Genomic DNA, 22,277 nt, shown 5'->3' with positions numbered 1-22,277 from the left:
AGTTAAACCTTTAGTTGATATAGGAGTGGATCATGTACAACACACCATTGACTTGATCATTATTCAAGTCTTCAAACTAGTTGAATTAGTTGATTACAAATAGGAGGTCTTAGATGACAAGAACATCACTTGCGTCGTGTAATCCCGTTTGAGTGTTTGCGCAAGACTACTCTTGGTGAACCAATTAATTAGTTCTCGTGCATAACCAATCAATCCGATCTTGCTCCTAAATAACATTCAACATTAAGGGTAAAAAGTCTAGATGAGCATATTTCCTTAATTTGATATCAAAACTATCTTTTACTTTCATAAACTTAAAATACCAAAAATATTGTCTTTTAATCTTATTCATCACTTGATTCGCTCATCGTAAAAGGGCAAACCAAAATATCTTGTATTTGTAATTTTATTAGTTAATCACAATTTAGTTTATAATCCTAATTTGACTTAGATATTGTCTTTAGAACGATACACGGATTTTACCATTTACTATACTACTACACGATCGGGTACACTGCCCGTTAGTGTGTAGCAATATTTAATCGGTATTTTTCCATACTATTTCATACAACAATTCATATACCACGTTTTGCACATCAAGTTTTTGACGCTGCTGCCGGGGACAGTTTTGTGTCAAAATAGAATTATTAACTAATTTGTGATTAAGTAGTTTCTTAATTCTTTTTAAATTATTAATAGTCTTTGATTCTTTTAAAATTATAGAATCGGTGCGTTTAATAGTTTTGTTAGTTGTGTGATTGACAGATTTTAGGTTGCATATGCCACATACCCGAAGTTCAGATTCTCCATTACTTACACCGCTTACAGAACCTGATAGAAAGCTTGGTAGAATCCCAAAAGAAGTACTTGAACTTTTTGAATCTTCATCAAAGCAAGAAACTTTTAATTCAGAATCAAGTACAACCAAGCCAAGATATTCTGAATTTGAACCAGCTCATCCTCCAAATTTTGAAATGGAAGGAGAGGCAAGACAGGTGGTACCAAGACAATCAATGGCGGCCAAGATGAAGGCAACCCGAACCGGACAAGGAAGTGCAATTACTCCGCCCACAGGAGAAGCAAAATTTGAAATAAAAGGACCTATTCTCCAAATGATTAACAACAGATGTCAATTTGGTGGTGTCTGAATGAAGATGCAAATGAACATATTCGTCTTTTTCAAGAGATATGTCTTCTATTCAAACTTCAACCGGACACTGATCAAGCCATATTTTTAAGACTTTTCCCATGGACACTCCACGGGGAAGCACGGAGTTGGTTAGATTCATTGCCCAAGGCTACGATAGAAACTTGGGATGGTATGTTGGAAAAATTTCTTAAGAAATATTTTCCAGCTTCTAAGTCCGCGAGACTCCAACAAGAAATTACCCAATTTTGTCAAAAGCCGATGGAAACCTTGTATGAAGCATGGAATCGATTTTCCAAAATGCTAAGAGGTTGTCCAAACCATGGTTTGGATACCTTCCAAAAAGTCCAAATCTTTTACAAGGGTTGTGATGTTGCAACCCGGATTACTATTGATCAAGCAGCTGGAGGTTCACTCATGGACAAAACCGAGCAAGAAGCTTATGAGATAATCGAGAAGTAAGTCGATTATTCTCATGAGTGGTATCAAGAAAGACCAATTACTCGTCATGCCCAAGTCCAAAGCACCGGTGCTTATGATGACCTTAGTTCCCTAAGTGTGAAAATAGACGGTGTTGCTCGAAATATGGACAAGATCACCAAGGAAATTCATAGTATGAAGGTGGGTTGTGAATACTGTGGTGGTCTCCATTTAGGAAAAGATTGTGATGCCAGTTTAACAATGGCTCAGAAAGAAGAAGTGGCTTTCATAAGCTAAAGAAATAATAATCAATTTCAAGGAAGAGCCCAGTTTAACCGAAACTTCAACAACCCATACAACCCTCAAGGTCAAAATTCCAATTACCAATAAGGGTCAAGTAGTGGGTTCCAACAACAAACTCTAGGTTTTTTTATCAAAAACCCCAGCAGGAAGAGAAAAAGTCAAATTTGGAGAGTATGTTGGAAAAGTTGGTTGCATCACAAACTCAGCTTGTTACAAACATAAACCAAACGAACGAGAAAAACGAACATCAGTTTAGAAACCAACAAGCCTCAATTCAGAATTTGGAGAAGCAAATGAATGGTTTAGCTAGTTTACTTAGTGAAAGAAAACCAGGGAGTTTACCGGGTGATACTAATAAGAACCCCTGAAATGAGCATGCCAATGTTATCACCACACGGAGTGGTCTAACATATGAAGCTCCAATAATGCCCGAAGATTCTGATTTCAGTGTTCCGTTAAATAAAAATGATGAACCGGTTAAGGAGCCGGAACAAGTGGTTGAGAAAGAAGAACGGGAGAAACCCGTAGTGAAGCCATATCAACCACCGCTCCCATACCCAAGGAAGCAACAACAAGAAAGGCTCAAGGCTGAAAGGTCAAAATTTCTAGATATGTTTAAACAAATTAACATAAATATGCCTTTTATTGATGTGATTTCAGGTATGCCAAAGTATGCTAAGTTCTTAAAAGACTTACTTATTAATCGGAAGAAAATGGAGGAACTTTCATCCGTCACCATGAATGCTAATTGTTCAGCAATTTTGATGAACAAAATACCAAAGAAGTTAGCGGATCCTGGGAGTTTTACCATACCATGTCTCCTAGGAGATTTGGAATGCATTAAAGCATTAGCGGATTTAGGGGCTAGCATAAATTTAATGCCTTATTCATTGTATGTTAAGCTAGACCCCGGGGTACTAAAACCAACCCGAATGGCAATTCAACTAGCGGACCGCTCTGTTAAATTCTCTCATTGAATTTTAGAGAATATGTTAGTAAAAGTGGGTACCCTAGTATATCCGGCTGATTTTGTAATTTTGGACATGGAGGAGGACACACGTGTGCCTCTTATATTGGGTCGACCTTTCCTCAATACTGCTAGAGCTATGATAGATGTTCATGGGCAGAAATTGACCCTTAGCATTGAGGATATTAAGGTTACTTTTTTCGTTGACCATGCCTTGCAATACCCCGAGTCTACTGATGATAAATGTTATTATTTGCAAACCGTAGACACATATTCAGAGTTATTGCAGGAATTTCCAGAATTGCAAGGTTCGGGAGAATGCATTTTGATGGAAGGTGATGAAGAGAACATGGTGGAAGAAGTGGAGATGTTGACCACCTTGATGGCTAACGGTTATGAGCCAAATGATGAAGAATACAGAAAGTTGGATTTAGAAAATGAGTACCGATGTAAAACATCGATTGAATAACCTCCCGTTTTGGAACTAAAGCCACTTCCAAGTCACTTGGAATATGCTTACCTTCAAGAAGATTCTACTCTCCCGGTTATCATTTCATCCGAACTCTCTGTAAGTGAGAAGTCTAAACTTATTTCCATGTTAAAAGCCCATAAACCGGCTCTAGCATGGAAAATTCATGACATCAAGGGTATAAGTCCCTCTTATTGTACACATAAGATATTAATGGAAGATAACTATAAGCCATGTGTACAAAGACAAAGGTGACTGAACCCTAATATGCAAGAAGTCATTAAAAAGGAGATTGTCAAACTCCTTGATGCGGGTCTTATCTACCCAATTTCGGATAGTCCTTGGGTGAGTCCGGTCCAATGTGTACCCAAAAAGGGTGGCATGACCGTTATCACCAACTAAAATGACCAATTAATTTCCACTAGGACTGTCACGGGTTGGAGGGTATGTATTGATTATAGAAAATTAAATGATGCTACCCGGAAAGACCATTTTCCCCTTCCTTACATTGATCAAATGTTTGAAAGGTTAGCCGGAAAGAACTTTTATTGTTTACTTGACGGTTTCTCGGGATATTTCCAAATCCCTATAGCACCCGAGGACCAAGAGAAAACCACCTTTACATGCCCTTATGGTACTTTCTCTTATCGACGTATGCCCTTTGGCTTATGCAATGCTCCTGCCACCTTCCAAAGGTGTATGATAGCTATTTTTCATGATATGATTGAAGACTGTATGGAAGTATTCATGGATGACTTTTCAGTCTTCGATGATTCTTTTGACTCATGTCTTAATAATCTTGAGCGTATGTTGATTAGGTGTGAAGAATCTAATCTTGTGCTTAACTGGGAAAAATGCCATTTTATGGTAAGAGAGGGAATTGTATTAGGTCATAAAATTTCTTGTGCAGGTATGGAGGTGGATAGATCTAAAGTGGAAGTCATAGCCAAATTACCACCACCGTCGAATGTGAAAGGTGTAAGAAGTTTTCTGGGGCACCCCGGTTTTTACCGTCGATTCATTAAAGATTTTTCTAAAATTGCAACCCCTATGAACAAAATTCTAGAAAAAGATGCTCCATTTGTCTTTACGGACGAGTGTCTAAACGCCTTTAATCTTCTTAAAGCAAAGCTCACACAATCACCGATTCTCATATCACCGAATTGGTCACTTCCATTCGAACTTATGTGTGATGCGAGTGACTTTGCTATTGTTGCCGTCTTAGGGCAAAGAATTGAAAATCATTTCCAGCCTATTTATTATACTAGTAAAACATTGCAAGGAGCCCAACTTAATTACACTACCACCGAGAAGGAACTCCTGGCGATTGTGTTTTCATTTGACAAATTCCGATCTTACTTGGTACTAGCAAAGACGGTTGTCTACACAGATTAATACGTTGGGTCTTGCTTTTGCAAGAATTCGACATTGATATTAAAAACAAAAAGGGGGCCAAAAACCTAGCAGCCGATCACCTTTCTCGCCTTGAGAACCCAAATCTTGAGGTTCTCCATGAGACCATTATTCAAGATAATTTTCCTGATGAAAATCTCATGTGGATTGAGAAAGTTGATGATCCTTGGTTCTTAGACATAGCCAACTATCTTGAGGGTGGATTCCTAGAAACCGGTATGTCACATCAAAAATGGAAGAAATTTTTCAGTGACTTGAAATACTATTTTTGGGAAGACCCGTATCTCTTTAAACGGTGTCCCGATGGGATAATCCGTCGATGTGCCTCCGGGGAAGAATGCAATCAAATTCTTCTCCAATGTCATCTTGGTCCCACCGGTGGACATTTCGGACCCCAAATCACGGGGAGAAAAGTCTATGAGGCCGGTTTTTATTGGCCTACCATCTTCAAGGATGCCCACCAAATATGTAAATCATGCGATTCTTGCCAAAGGGCAGGAAAGATTAGTCAAAGAGAAAAAATGCCTCAAAACATAATCCAAGTTTGTGAGGTTTTAGATATTTGGGGCATTGATTTCATGGGACCATTTCCAAAGTCTCATTCTAACCAATACATACTCGTTGTCGTTGACTACGTGTCAAAATGGGCTGAGGCAAAGTCTCTCCCCACAAACGATGCACGAGTTGTTGTAACTTTTCTTAGAGAGCTTTTTGCCCGATTCGGTACCCCAAAAGCTTTAATTAGTGATCGTGGTACCCATTTTTGTAACACCCAGTTAGAAAAGGTGTTGAAACGATATGGGGTAAGCCATAAAATTTCTACATCTTATCACCCACAAATAAGTGGGCAAGTTGAAAATACTAACCGGGCACTAAAAAGGATCATTGAGAAAACGGTTGGATTCAATCCTAAGGTGTGGTCAACGAAGCTTGACGATGCTTTGTGGGCATTTCGTACTGCCTACAAAACTCCTATTGGAACCACACCTTACCGCCTAGTCTATGGTAAAGCATGTCATCTCCCTTTGGAGATAGAGCACAAATCGCATTGGGTGCTTAAGACATGTAATCTCGATCATGAAGAAGAGGGAAACCTTCGTTTAAACCAACTTAATGAGTTGGATGAGTTGAGACATAAAGCCTATGAAAACTCACTCATATACAAGGAAAAAACCAAAGTTTGGCACGATAACCATCTCAAGAATCCAAAAGATTTTAAAGAGGGTGATCGTGTTTTGTTATTCAACTCACGATTTAAACTTTTCCCTGTAAAACTCAAGTCCCGATGGTGTAGTGACCCGAACTTTTCCATGTTTGTATATATTAAATGAAATTGTTATTTACATGATTAAGTGTTTCCAACATGTTAAGCAATCAAACTTGTTAAGACTTGATTAATTTAAATAGGTTTCATATAGACAATTGACCACCCAAGTTGACCGGTGATTCACGAACGTTAAAACTTGTAAAAACTATATGATGACATATATATGATTATATATATAGTTAACATGATATTATGATAACTAAGTATCTCGTTAGGTATTTTAACAATGAGTTATATACATAAAATTGAGTTTATTGAATTAAGAAACTCGAAACGATATATATAACGATTATCGTTATAACAACGTCTAAATACATATGAATCATCTTAAGATATTGATACACTATGTTTAATCTTGATAAATGATAAGTAAACATGTCATTAAGTGTATTAACAATGAACTACATATGTAAAAACAAGACTACTAACTTAATGATTTCGAAACGAGACATATATGTAACGATTATCGTTGTAACAACATTTAACTGTATATATATCATACTAAGATATATTAATATATCATAATATCATGATAATGTAATAATTTAACATCTCTTTAGATATAATAAACAATGGGTTAATAACATTTAACAAGATCGTTAACCTAAAGGTTTCAAAACAACATTTACATGTAACGACTAACGATGACTTAACGACTCAGTTAAAATGTATATACATGTAGTGTTTTAATATGTATTCATACACTTTTGAAAGACTTCAAGACACTTATCAAAATACTTCTACTTAACAAAAATGCTTACAATTACATCCTCGTTCAGTTTCATCAACAATTCTACTCGTATGCACCCGTATTCGTACTCGTACAATACACAGCTTTTAGATGTATGTACTATTGGTATATACACTCCAATGATCAGCTATTAGCTGTCCATGTGAGTCACCTAACACATGTGGGAACCATCATTTGGCAACTAGCATGAAATATCTCATAAAATTACAAAAATATTAGTAATCATTCATGACTTATTTACATGTAAACAAAATTACACATCCTTTATATCTAATCCATATACCAATGACCAAAAACCCTACAAACACTTTCATTCTTCAATTTTCTTCATCTAATTGATCTCTCTCAAGTTCTATCTTCGAGTTCTAAGTGTTCTTCATAAATTCTATAAGTTCTAGTTTCATAAAATCAAGAATACTTCCAAGTTTGCTAGCTTACTTCCAATCTTGTAAAGTGATCATCCAACCTCAAGAAATCTTTCTTATTTACAGTAAGATATCTTTTTAATACAAGGTAATACTCATATTCAAACTTTGATTCAATTTCTATAACTATAACAATCTTATTTCGAGTGGAAATCTTACTTGAACTTGTTTTCGTGTCATGATTCTGCTTCAAGAACTTTCAAGCCATCCAAGGATCCTTTGAAGCTAGATCTATTTTTCACATTTCTAGTAAGTTTATCCACAAAACCTGAGGTAGTAATGATGTTCATAACATCATTCGATTCATATATATAAAACTACCTTATTCGAAGGTTAAACTTGAAATCACTAGAACATAGTTTAGTTAATTCTAAACTTGTTCACAAACAAAAGTTAATCCTTCTAAATTGACTTTTAAAATCAACTAAACACATGTTATATATCTATATGATATGCTAACTTAATTATTTAAAATCTGGAAACACGAAAAACACCGTAAAATCGGACATACGCCGTCGTAGTAACACCGCGGGCTGTTTTGGGTTTGATAATTAAAAACTATGATAAACTTTGATTTAAAAGTTATTCTTCTGGAAAAATGATTTTTCTTATGAACATGAAACTATATCCAAAAAACATGGTTAAACTCAAAGAGGAAGTATGTTTTTCAAAATGGTCATCAAGACGTCGTTCTTTCGACTGAAATGACTACCTCTTACAAAAACGACTTGTAACTTATATTTCTGACTATAAACCTATACTTTTTTTGTTTAGATTCATAAAATAGAGTTCAATATGAAACCATAGCAATTTGATTCACTCAAAACGGATTTAAAACGAAGAAGTTATGGGTAAAACAAGATTGGATATTTTTTGATTGTTGTAGCTACAGGAAATATTGTAACAATTCTATACAAATCATATACTACTTAAATTATATTGTATTATTCATATATTCTAATATATTATGTAATCTTGGGATACCATAGACATGTATGCAAATGTTTTGACATATCATATCGACCCCATGTATATATATTATTTGGAACAACCATAGACACTCTATATGCAGTAATGTTTGAGTTAGCTATACAGAGTTGAGGTTGATTCCAAAAATATATATACTTTGAGTTGTGATCTAGCCTGAGATGTGTATACACTGGGTCGTGGATTGATTCAAGATAATATATATCAATTTATTTCTGTACATCTAACTATGGACAACTAGTTGTAGGTTACTAACGAGGACAGCTGACTTAATAAACTTAAAATATCAAAATGTATTAAAAATGTTGGAAATATATTTTGAACATACTTTGATATATATATATATATATATATATATATATTTGTTATAGGTTCGTGAATCGATCAGTGGCCAAGTCTTACTCCCGACGAAGTAAAAATCTGTGAAAGTGAGTTATAGTCCCACTTTTAAAATCTAATATTTTGGGATGAGAATACATGCAGTTTTATAAATGTTTTACGAAATAGACACAAGTAATTGAAACTACATTATATGGGTGAATGATCGAAGCCGAATATGCCCCTTTTGCTTGGTAACCTAAGAATTAATAAAACCGATCTACTAATTGACTTGAATCCTAAAGATAGATCTATTGGGCCTAACGAACCCCATCCAAAGTACCGGATGCTTTAGTACTTCGAATTCGTTTTTATCATGTCCGAAGGATTTCCCGGAATGATAGGGGATATTCTTATATGCATCTTGTTAATGTCGGTTACCAGGTGTTCACCATATGAATGATTTTTATCTCTATGTATGGGATGTATATTGAAATATGAAATCTTGTGGTCTATTATTATGATTTGATAATATATAGGTTAAACCTATAACTCACCAACATTTTTGTTGACGTTTTAAGCATATTTATTCTCAGGTGATTATTAAGAGCTTCTGTTGTTGCATACTAAAATAAGGACATGATTTGGAGTCCATGCTTGTATGATATTATGTAAAAACTTGTGACGATTGCTCCAAATTCATATGGACGAACACGTCATTCATTGATTTCATTACGAGGTATTTGACCTCTATATGATACATTTTGTAAACATTGCATTCTTTTGAAAATGCACACCATAAATGAATATTTAAATCAAAGGTTTTCGACATCTGATGATTTCTACATATAGACAATCACCATAAATAATAGTTTACAACAGTATTTCCGTTGACAATGCAGTCAAAATAAGATACATGGTGATGATTTGGTGAATGCAACGTCTCCTTGAAAAATATGTCATGTAAGACTCCATGCACATAGCTTGTTTAACATCTAAGCAAACAGCAGAAGACTTCTAGGAAACCTGAGAATAAACATGCTAACAAGTGTCAACACAAAGGTTGGTGAGTTCATAGTTTTAATGTTGCGCATAATCTGTATATAAAGGTGGATCACAAGATTTCAGTTGTTTCATCCAGAAAAGTTTATCAAAATATTCTACGAAATTGAGCACACTGGTAACTAAACTTAACGTATATATAATTTGTACCCTTTGTATAATCATCTTAATAATACACGCAAACCAACGTGTACGCTTCTCAAATAGCATACATCCGTTAAAAGGCTAGCGCTCTAGCTCGGACGGGGATATCAAGCCCTATGGATCCATATACAACTATTCGCGCCCACCAGTTCTTATAACCGGCAGTTACTAGTTACCAAAGCTAAGGAATTTTCGGTTCAAACTCGTTGTAGAATTTAGTATGTACTTGTATCCATTGCGTTTAAAATAAAATGCATGTATTCTCAGCCCAAAAATATATATTGGAAAAGCAATTAAAAAGGGAGCAAATGAAACTCACGCATACAATTATTGTAAAACAGTTAATAAAGCATTTGCATGTATTCTCAGCCCAAAAATGTAAAGGGTAAAAGGGATCATATGAAACTCACCTTGGCAGCATATAAAGTCGTTCACCAAAATGTGATCGAAACACGGATTACCAAATAACCGTAGATCTCAACATATCAATATTTAGATTCAATATTGTAGAAAAGTATGTAGACGTAACGGAGATGATAACACTAGGTTTGACTTGAAAATAATACCCATGAATATTACCCATAACCTCCTTGGCAATAACCCATAATTTCCTTAGCTTTATCCCGCTCATAAAACTATTTTGAAAGTGACACGCTCATGACCTCATCGTAGTATTTTATGTATAATACTAATAATAATACAAATACTACTAATAATAATAAGATTAATAATAATATTAATCTTAATAATAATAATAATAATAATAATAATAATAATAATAATAATATAATTAATAAATATAATACGGAGTAATTTTTAAATTAAAACAGAGGCAGATATCTCGAGCTTTATAGGTGTGGCCTGTCCAGGACTGCTATGCGATCGCATGGCCTCCAAGACCATTTCCCATGCGATCGCATGGGATGGATTTCCAGCTCATGATCTTTTAACATCTAGTTTGTCGACATATTTTTTAATTATTAATATAATATATTTAATTTATATAATTAATTATATATTATATTAAATTCACATGCATAGTTGACTTGTAATTTTCGTTCCGATAAGTCGTAGGTCGTTACTCGACTTATGTCCCGGTTCCGGTTTTTCTAACGTCCTATCGTATACTGAGAAAACTTGTACTTTATGTTTCTTGAATCGTACATTTGTCAAAATATAGTCTTAAATCATCTATAAACTATACCACTGTAGCAATTCACTGCAGCAAGTCAATTTTTACTGTAGCAAATAGTGATTTTCAAAAATACTGTAGCATTTTGGGTACTGTAGCAATTTGAAAATGTTATTATCGTTTACTAAATAACTTGAAATTATATATATGTATATATCTTTTTAATATACATAAATCAGTTTTTAAATATACATTGGAAGTTATTTATAAATTTTAATAATAAATATTTCAACTTATCATATATATTCAAATAGATATTTAAACCAATAAGTTTAATGTACGGTATCAAATAATTAATACATTGTTACCTTTTCAAGTTATAGTATATATGTATCTATTTACATATAATTGTTCGCGAATCGTCGAAAACAACCGAAGGGTATTTAAATATATAAAAGTAGTTCAAAAATTTTGAGATTCAGTTTTACAGACTTTGCTTATCGTGTCGGAAATGTTAATCATACAAAGATTAAGTTTAAATTTGGTCAGAAATTTCCGGGTCATCACAGTACCTACCCGTTAAAGAAATTTCGTCCCGAAATTTGAGTGAGGTCGTCATGGCTAACAATAAAAATGTTTTAATGACGAATATGAGTTGATAATAGAGTTTTATCTATGTTTGAATAATATGGATAAAATAATCCAATTACTCGAAGCGTATGAGAGAAGTTATCGTAATCAAGTGAAATGGAGAATAGAGATGCGTCTTATCTCTTGATGTAGTAACGATTGATTTCCGGATTTTAAGGAATAGAAAATATTCATAATTTAAATAAGATCTGATTTTTCAGAATTTGCGAAAATTAGGATTTTCTTTGATTAAATGCGTAACCTGCCTCTATTGCTGCGTCCGATATTTTGCTATAAATTGACCTCTTCCGTTTCATTTATTTTCAACACTCCTATAATCTTCTTTATTATTTCATACATCCCAATAGATTGTGAAAATGCTTAATCCAGTTCTGATTCTTGATATTTTCCTGGCTATCGTATCCTTCATTCTTCTTTTTCATCTGCCACCAGAGGAAGTTATTTTCTTCTACTATTACCTTGGGGTTATAGTGTTTTTCATTCTCCCGTGTCTTTATATTGCTATACGCATTGATATACACGGTTTGTAATTTCGGGGTTGTTATCGGGCTTTATATTCTCCATTAAATTTCGGAGCTTCATGCTTTCGTTTTCTCTTCCCGACCTTAAGTCAAGCGGATAATGGTCCAGAATTCGTAGGTATGAAGTTTCAGATGAACATAACTAATGTTCTAAGAAAGAAATGGTAATAGCACAATCTGACTTGTCAAATTACCAGAATACCTCGAAAAGACCGAATCATTAAGAAAATATTTTCTTGATATTTTTAGAGATTATATAGAATGAAAGAGTTATGTAACATGGTTCATGATGAGGGTATGATATGTGAACCTTTATCACGTTCCATTAGAAACTCAGAATGACTTACTGTAATATAATCACGTTGATCAAGTGTCATTATATTATATTAACTCATGCTTCAATTCCCAACATTACTTCAAAACATTTATATTTTAAACTTGAAAGTTTCAGAATTTAGAAACTAAAATAGTTTCTTTTATGGTGTAACACAGATATCGTAAAGAGAAAATTGATTTTCGATAAGAATGATTATGAAATTATCTCCAGAAATATGGAGGATATTTATAATGAAAGATACGATGATATCTTAGAATTTCTAATATCAGAGGATGATGAAGAATATTGTCCGCAAGGGTTTAGATTCGGAAGCAAGGTATTCGTTAATGGCTTCAGTAGATACTGAATCATTTGGATTCTTTGAAGACAGGTTTCGTCCTTGTGATTTATCCACAGCCTCTTTCATACTTTTCTCAATCCATTTTCCAGTTCCAAACTTATTCTTTTTCTCAGCTTTACCACCATACTATTCTTTATCATCAAACTTTTGACTGTTAAGGTCGTTTACAGTTTTTGCTGCTTCATCAACATTTTTCCAAAATTCGAAGAACTAGTTTCGTAGTTTGGGGTATTTTTTGGAAACTTCACATTCGAAGTATGTAAGTCCAGGAGGTAGACGTTATATGTACACATATAACTGTTGGCGTAGACGTGCTACAAGATTTCAAAATACTGATTGCTAATTCCCTATAGTTGGTATGGCAATTGCCGTTACAAGATGTGGATGAGTACATGATACGGTTTCAATGAGTATAAAGATTTTTCGGAAGGTCAAAGATCAATGAAGTTGTTGGTAAATTTACTGCTAATGTGGTGGAACATGAAAGGTTCCCCAGTAACGAAAACGTATATGCCAAAATTACAAGTCTGAAAGGTCGTCGTTGACTGGTTGAATGGTTGATAATATTGTATACTTTGAAAAGGAATTGCAAGGTTATTTTTGGTAAAAATAATGCTAAAGGATCTTGCATAGTTTTGAAGTCAAAGTATAGCTTTGAAAGATGTAGAGATCTAAGAATGATGTCACCGGTTCAGAGTTATGGCTTGGATTCTGATCCGTGGATATCAGAATATGTGATTGAATTTGTATGAAATGATTGTATATCATTGTGAAGACAGTGAGTATAGTTAATGATTTTTGAATCAAAATTGAAGAATGTACAGTGTAACATATTAATTGTGAACTTAAATATTTCTCGAGTAGTACCTACCCGTTAAAGATTTCACAATTAATACTTTGTACAAAAGAATTTTTTTTTTACCGTCTTAATGAAAATATATGTATGTATATATTTTTTTTTTCAAATCTAATACAGATTTAATGAGTTAATATCATATTAAGCTCATTTGATTTTCGACTTGACTTAGAAATGATTAATCTCTAAAACATTAAAGATTACATAATCTTTGCGGAGTATTTCGCTAATGTAATCGTGATTTTCACTGTAGCAAATAGTGATTTTCAAAAACACTGTAGCATTTTGGGTACTGTAGCAAGTTGAAAATGTTACTATCGTTTACTAAATAACTTGAAATTATATATATGTATATATCTTTTTAATATACATAAATCAGTTTTTAAATACACATTGGAAGTTATTTATAAATTTTAATAATAAATATTTCAACTTATCATATATATTCAAATAGATATTTAAACCAATAAGTTTAATGTACGGTATCAAATAATTAATACATTGTTACCTTTTCAAGTTATAATATATATGTATCTATTTACATATAATTGTTCGCGAATCATCGAAAACAACCGAAGGGTATTTAAATATATAAAAGTAGTTCAAAAATTTTGAGATTCAGTTTTACAGACTTTGCTTATCGTGTCGGAAATATTAATCATACAAAGATTAAGTTTAAATTTGGTCAGAAATTTCCGGGTCATCACAAAACTGCATTCAAGAAATTTATTTTTGATGTAATATATTCTTATTGTAAACCATTATGTAATGGTCATGTGTAAACGGTATATTTTAGATTATCATTATTTGATAATCTACGTAATGCTTTTTAAACCTTTGTAGATAAAATAAAGGTTATGGTTGTTTTAAAAATGAATGCAGTCTTTGAAAAACGTCTCATATAGAGGTCAAAACCTCGCAACGAAATCAATTAATATGGAACGTTTATAATCAATATGAACGGGACATTTCAGTTGGTATCCGAGCATTGGTCTTAGAGAACCAGAAATTTGCATTAGTGTGTCTTATCGAGTTTGTTAGGATACATTAGTGAGTCCGGACTTCGACCGTATTTTCTTTAAAAACGATTGCTTAACACTTTTGTTGAAAACTATATATTATTAACATGTAAATATTATGTGATATATTAACCTCTTAATGTGTTTGATATTGTGTGATAGATGTCTACCACTAGTACAAATCCCATCGATTCACCTAATAATAATGAAGAGTCGAATATATTTTGGGAAGATTCACAAATTCTCGAAGTGGAACCGAAAGAAGAGGAACCAGAAGAGGAGGAACTGGAAGAGGAGGAACCAGAAGAAGAGGAACCGGAAGAGGAGGAACCGGAAGAGGAGGAGCCAGAAGAAGAAGAGGTTCCGGAGGAAGAAATATTGATACCTATAGTAAATCGATTAAATAAAAGAAAATCCTCAACCAACGGACCAAAGTTAATAATGGTCAATGGTGTTTCCGCCGAGGAAGCAAAATATTGGGAAGATTATCAATTTTCCGATGAATCGGATCCCGATGAGGATTCCGATGATGTTATAGAAATTACCTCGACCCAATTTAATAAAGCGGAAGAAAATAATAAGGGAAAAGGTATAAAAATAGAGAAACCCGATTCCAACCCCGATGAACTTTATATGTATCGGCCACATCCGTATTTCCTAAAATGTAACAATGACCCGGGAACCTCTAAACAACCAGGTTTTTCTAAACCATTGTGGAAAACGACGGCTCGTATTAGAGGAACACCATATATTCCTAGAAAATTAGGAAAACGAACCAAGTCCGAAGAAGAAGAAACTAGTGATTCAGATTAGAGGGTTGTAATCATGTTGTATATTATATGTATTGTAGTGTGCTTGTACTTTTATGTTCTATGTAAAAATTGCTTGTATTGTTTGTTAATTATCTTTTACGAATCTAATCCTTGTCTATTTTACAGTATAAAAACAAAATGGACGTTAAGGGTAGACAACCGAATATTTTAGAAGATCTACCAGAGGATAAGATTGAGGAAATTTTGTCTAGAGTCGGTCAGAATTCATCAGCACAATTAATTATGGTAAAATTAACTTGTCAAACATTTGAAAGACTTTCCAGAAATACCTTAGTTTATAAAAGGCTTTCCTTCGATAGGTTGGGTATATCACATTGGGGAGACCGTAAGTTACGCCGTGTTTTCTTTAAAGCGTTAAATGCGGGGAACCCAAATGCAATTTTACGCTACGGGTTAAGAACCTATTTTGACTCAACATATCCCAACATAGGATTTCGTGAATTAGAAAGAGCTTCTAACATGCAACATAAAGAAGCAAGTTATGCTTACGGGTTAGTGATGTTCGCTTCTTACCAAAGTGAGAAAAAGAACATCGGATTGCAACTTTTAAATAAAACCTTCCCACAAGTGACGGATTCAGTAGTTGGGGTGAGAAACAAGGTTTTTAGATTATTACGGGGCTGTTGGACATTACGAAACCCTCGTCCTTTTGACAACATTACAATATGCTGCCTAGCCAATGGTCATAACGGTTATTTTCCACAAGACCAAGGATGGGAAGTGGTCTTAGTAAAACCAGAATGCATGACTTGTTTATGGACTTATGAACTATGTGTCTTTATTTCCTTTGCTGAACAACTTGCGTATTAACTAGGTTTATCTTCAAAAACTGTCCTGTATCAAAGTTTACTATATTTCATGTTATATGTAATATAGCGAAGTTGTAAGTTTGAAGAATATTTGTACGTGATATATTATTATAATCAGTTTTTCATATGGAATTGTAGTAGTTGAATTGTATATTAGCTACTAAGTATGAACTTAACGGGTAGGTAGTACCCGAATTTAAACTTATAAAACGCTAATATGAAGAAAAAGCTTTTATAAATGAGTTCATATTATGCTACGAAATACTATTGACTACTTTTAATATTCTGTATGATTAACTCGATTCAGTTGGCTATTTTGAAGGAAATGGCACCGACTACTCGACACACCATGAATATGAGCGAAGAGGAATTTCGTACCTTTCTTGCTGCAAACATAGCCACAGTACAGGCTGCGCTACATACCAACAATAACTCTGAATCTAGCAATGCAGCTAATGGCGCAAGAAATCGTGTAGGATGCTCCTACAAAGAATTCACTGCCTGCAAACCTTTGGAATTTGATGGAACCGAAGGACCAATTGGAATGAGACGGTGGACCGAGAAAGTCGAATCGGTGTTTGCCATAAGTAAGTGTACTGAAGAGGACAAAGTTAAGTACGCTACGCATACCTTCACAGGTACTGTGTTAACGTGGTGGAACACCTATCTTGAACAGGTAGGACAAAATGCTGCTTACGCACTACCGTGGTCGACATTCAAGCAATTGATGAACGAGCAGTACTTTCCTAGAAACGAAGTCAATAAGCTCAAGGTAGAGCTTAGAGAGTTACGAACACAAGGGTTCGACATTACCACGTATGAACGACGATTCACAGAGTTGTGCCTATTGTGTCCGGGAGCGTTCGAAGATGAAGAAGAGAAGATCAATACGTTTGTAAAAGGGTTACCAGTAAGGATTCAAGAAGATGTGAATTCACACGAGCCCGCTTCCATACAAAAGGCAAGTCGAATGGCTCATAAACTCATAAATCAGATTGAGGGAAGAATTAAAGAGCAGGCGGTCGAAGAAGCCAACACGAAATAACTCAAGAGGAAGTGGGAGGAAAACGATGACAAGAGTCACCAGTATAACAACAATAATAATTACAACCACAATCGCAACAACAATCGCAACAATAACCGCAATCCTACCAATAACTACAACAAACATCCCAACAATAACAACAACTACAACAACCGTTTCAACAACAATAACAATCCCAATAACAACCTCAATAACAACAACGGCAACAAAAACTAAAAACAGCCATATCATAGGTGTGAAGAAAATCATCAGGGGTTTTGCACGACATTTTGAAACAGGTGTAAAAGAAATGGTCATAGCACGACAAAGTGTGAGGTATACGAATCAAAGTTTAACAGAACTAAAGGAACAAATAGTGTCAGAACAAGTAATGCCGGAACGAATAGTGTCGGAGCAAGTAATACCAACGCTGTTTGTTATAAATGTGAAAAACCAGGCCACATTATTAGAAATTGCCCGAATCATGGGAATACTAATGGGCAGGGCCGTGGAAGAGTTTTCAATATTAATGCGGCAGAAGCACATGAAGACCCGGAGCTTGTTACGGGTACGTTTCTTATTGACGATAAATCTGCTTATGTTTTATTTGATTCGGTGTGGATAGAAGCTATATGAGTAGAGAATTTTGTGCTAAATTAAGTTGCCCATTAACGCCTTTGGATAATAATTTTTTACTCGAATTAGCAAATGGTAAATTAATTTCAGCAGATAATATATGTCGGGATAGAGAAATTAAACTGGGTGATGAAACGTTTAAGATTGATTTAATACCAGTCGAGTTAGGGAGTTTTGATGTAATAATTTGCATGGACTGGTTGAAGAAGGTAAGAGCAGAGGTCGTTTGTTACAAAAATGCGATTCGCATTATGCGTGAAAACAGAAAACCTTTAATGGTGTACGGAGAAAAGAACAACGCGAAGTTAAATCTTATTAGTAGTTTGAAGGTACAAAAACTAATAAGAAAAGATTGTTACATCATTCTAGCACACATCGAGGAAGTTAAACCTGAAGAAAAGAACATCAGTGATGTTCCCGTCGCAAAAGAATTTTCCGATGTATTTCCGAAACAATTACCGGGATTACCCCCACATCGATCCGTTGAATTTCAAATAGACCTTGTACCAGGAGCTGAACCAATAGATCGTGCTCCATACAGACTTGCACCCAACGAAATGAAAGAATTACAAAGTCAGTTACAGGAACTTTTAGAGCGTGGTTTCATTCGACCAAGTACATCACCATGGGGAGCTCCTGTTCTGTTTGTCAAGAAGAAAAATGGTACATTTAGGTTGTGTATCGACTACCGAGAGTTGAACAAACTTACCATCAAGAACCGTTACCCATTACCGAGAATCGACGACTTATTTGATCAACTACAAGGCTCGTCGGTTTATTCGAAGATCGATTTACGTTCTGGATATCACCAAATGCGGGTGAAAGAGGATGACATTCCGAAGACTGCTTTTAGGATGCGTTACGGTCATTACGAGTTTATGGTTATGCCGTTTGGATTGACTAACGCACCAGCTGTGTTCATGGACCTCATAAACCGAGTTTGTGGGCCATATCTTGACAAGTTTGTCATTGTTTTCATCGATGACATACTTATTTACTCAAAGAATGATCAAGAGCACGAAGAACGTTTGAGAAAAGTGCTAGAGTTGCTGAGAAAAGAAAAAATGTACGCTAAGTTTTCAAAGTGTGGATTTGGTTGGAAGAAGTTCAATTCCTCGGTCATATAGTGAACAAAGAAGGTATTCAGGTGGATCTAGCAAAGATTGAAACCGTTGAAAAGTGGGAAACCCAGAAAACTCCGAAACACATACGCCAATTTTTAGGGCTAGCTGGTTATTACAGGAGATTCATCCAAGATTTTTCCAAAATAGCAAAACCCTTGATTGCATTAACGCATAAAGGGAGGAAATTTGAATGGAAGGATGAACATGAAAAAGCGTTTCATTTGTTGAAGAAAAAGTTAACTATGACACATATATTGTCATTACCTGAAGGGAATGATGATTTTGTGATATATTGTGACACCTCAAAGAAAGGTCTCGGTTGTGTATTAATGCAACGAACGAAAGTAATTGCTTATGCGTCTAGACAATTGAAGATTCACGAGCAGAATTATATGACGCATGATTTGGAATTAGGCGCGGTTGTTTTTGCATTAAAGACTTGGAGGCACTACTTATATGGGGTCAAAAGTATTATATATACCGACCACAAAAGTTTTCAACACATATTTAATCAGAAATAACTGAACATGAGGCAGCGCAGATGGATTGAATTGTTGAATGATTACGACTTTGAGATTCGTTATCACCCGGGGAAGGCAAATGTGGTAGCCGACGCCTTGAGCAGAAAGGACAGAGAACCCATTCGAGTAAAAGCTATGAATATAATGATTCACACTAACCTTACTACTCAAATAAAGGAGGCGCAACAAGGAGTTTTAAAAGAGGGAAATTTAAAGGATGAAATACCCAAAGGATCAGAGAAGCATCTTAATATTCGGGAAGACGGAACCCGGTATAGGGCTAAAAGAATTTGGGTACCAAAATTTGGAGATATGAGAGAAATGGTACTTAGAGAAGCTCATAAAACCAGATACTCAATACATCCTGGAACGGGGAAGATGTACAAGGATCTCAAAAAACATTTTTGGTGGCCGGGTATGAAAGCCGATGTTGCTAAATATGTAGGAGAATTTTTGACGTGTTCTAAGGTCAAAGCTGAGCATCAGAAACCATCAATTCTACTTCAACAACCCGAAATCCCAGAATGGAAATGGGAAAACATTACCATGGATTTCATCACTAAATTGCCAAGGACTGCAAGTGGTTTTGATACTATTTGGGTAATAGTTAATCATCTCACCAAATTAGCACACTTCCTGCCAATAAGAGAAGATGACAAGATGGAGAAGTTAGCACGACTGTATTTGAAGAAAGTCGTCTCCAGACATGGAATACCAATCTCTATTATCTCTGATAGGGATGGCAGATTTATTTCAAGATTCTGGCAGACATTACAGTAAGCATTAGGAACTCGTCTAAACATGAGTACTGCCTATCATCCACAAACTGATGGGCAGAGCGAAAAGACGATACAAACGCTTGAAGACATGCTACGAGCATGTGTTATTGATTTCGGAAACAGTTGGGATCGACATCTACCGTTAGCAGAATTTTCCTACAACAACTGCTACCATTTAAGCATTGAGATGGTGCCGTTTGAAGCAGTTTATGGTAGAAAGTGCAGGTCTCCGATTTGTTGGAGTGAAGTGGGGGATAGACAGATTACGGGTCCAGAGATAATACAAGAAACTACTGCGAAGATCATCCAAATTCAACAACGGTTGAAAACCGCCCAAAGTCGACAAAAGAGCTACGCTGACATTAAAAGAAAAGATATAGAATTTAAAATTGGAGAGATGGTCATGCTTAAGGTTGCACCTTGGAAAGGCGTTGTTCGATTTGGTAAACGAGGGAAATTAAATCCAAGGTATATAGGACCATTCAAGATTATTGATCGTGTCGGACCAATAGCTTACCGACTTGAATTACCACAACAACTCGCGGCTGTACATAACACTTTTCACGTCTCAAATTTGAAGAAATTTTTTGCTAAAGAAGATCTCACTATTCCGTTAGACGAAATCCAAATCAACGAAAAACTTCAATTCGTCGAAGAACCCGTCGAAATAATGGATCGTGAGGTTAAAAGACTTAAGCAAAACAAGATACCAATTGTTAAAGTTCGATGGAATGCTCGTAGAGGACCCGAGTTCACCTGGGAACGAGAAGATCAGATGAAGAAGAAATACCCGCACTTATTTCCAGAAGATACGTCAACACCTCCAACTGCTTAAAATTTCGGAACGAAATTTATTTAACGGGTAGGTACTGTAGTGACCCAAACTTTTCCATGTTTGTATATATTAAATGAAATTGTAATTTACATGATTAAGTGTTTTCAACATGTTAAGCAATCAAACTTGTTAAGACTTGGTTAATTTAAATAGGTTTCATATAGACAATTGACCACCCAAGTTGACCGGTGATTCACGAACGTTAAAACTTGTAAAAACTATATGATGACATATATATGATTATATATATAGTTAACATGATATTATGAAAAGTAAGTATCTCATTAGGTATTTTAACAATGAGTTATATACATAAAATTGAGTTTATTGAATTAAGAAACTCGAAACGATATATATAACGATTATCGTTATAACAACGTCTTACTAAATACATATGAATCATCTTAAGATATTGATACACTATGTTTAATCATGATAAATGATAAGTAAACATGTCATTAAGTATATTAACAATGAATTACATATGTAAAAACAAGACTACTAACTTAATGATTTCGAAACGAGACATATATGTAACGAATATCGCTGTAACAACATTTAACTGTATATATATATCATACTAAGATTTACTAATATATCATAATATCATGATAATGTAATAATTTAACATCTCTTTAGATATAATAAACAATGGGTTAACAACATTTAACAAGATCGTTAACCTAAAGGTTTCAAAACAACATTTACATGTAACGACTAACGATGACTTAACGACTCAGTTAAAATGTATATACATGTAGTGTTTTAATATGTATTCATACACTTTTGAAAGACTTCAAGACACTTATCAAAATACTTCTACTTAACAAAAATGCTTACAATTACATCCTCGTTCAGTTTCATCAACAATTCTACTCGTATGCACCCGTATTCGTACTCGTACAATACACAGCTTTTAGATGTATGTACTATTGGTATATACACTCCAATGATTAGCTCTTAGCAGCCCATGTGAGTCACCTAACACATGTGGGAACTATCATTTGGCAACTAGCATGAAATATCTCATAAAATTACAAAAATATTAGTAATCATTCATGATTTATTTACATGTAAACAAAATTACACATCCTTTATATCTAATCCATATACCAATGACCAAAAAC

At 34.6% G+C, this 22,277-nt stretch overlaps 1 non-coding gene across 1 annotated transcript; it reads right to left on the bottom strand.

Annotated features, from left to right (window-relative positions):
- Window positions 1–1,369: 1,369 nt before the first annotated feature.
- Window positions 1,370–1,476, bottom strand: LOC139879180 (small nucleolar RNA R71). Its single transcript, XR_011770033.1, has one exon. It is a non-coding gene; the product is annotated as a small nucleolar RNA R71 (small nucleolar RNA).
- Window positions 1,477–22,277: the final 20,801 nt, after the last annotated feature.

The sequence above is a fragment of the Rutidosis leptorrhynchoides genome, chromosome 11 (genome assembly GCF_046630445.1).
Source record: "Rutidosis leptorrhynchoides isolate AG116_Rl617_1_P2 chromosome 11, CSIRO_AGI_Rlap_v1, whole genome shotgun sequence".
NCBI lineage: Eukaryota > Viridiplantae > Streptophyta > Magnoliopsida > Asterales > Asteraceae > Rutidosis > Rutidosis leptorrhynchoides.
The sequence above is the reverse complement of the archived record's forward strand: the minus strand, read 5'-3'. Positions and strand labels throughout refer to the sequence as shown.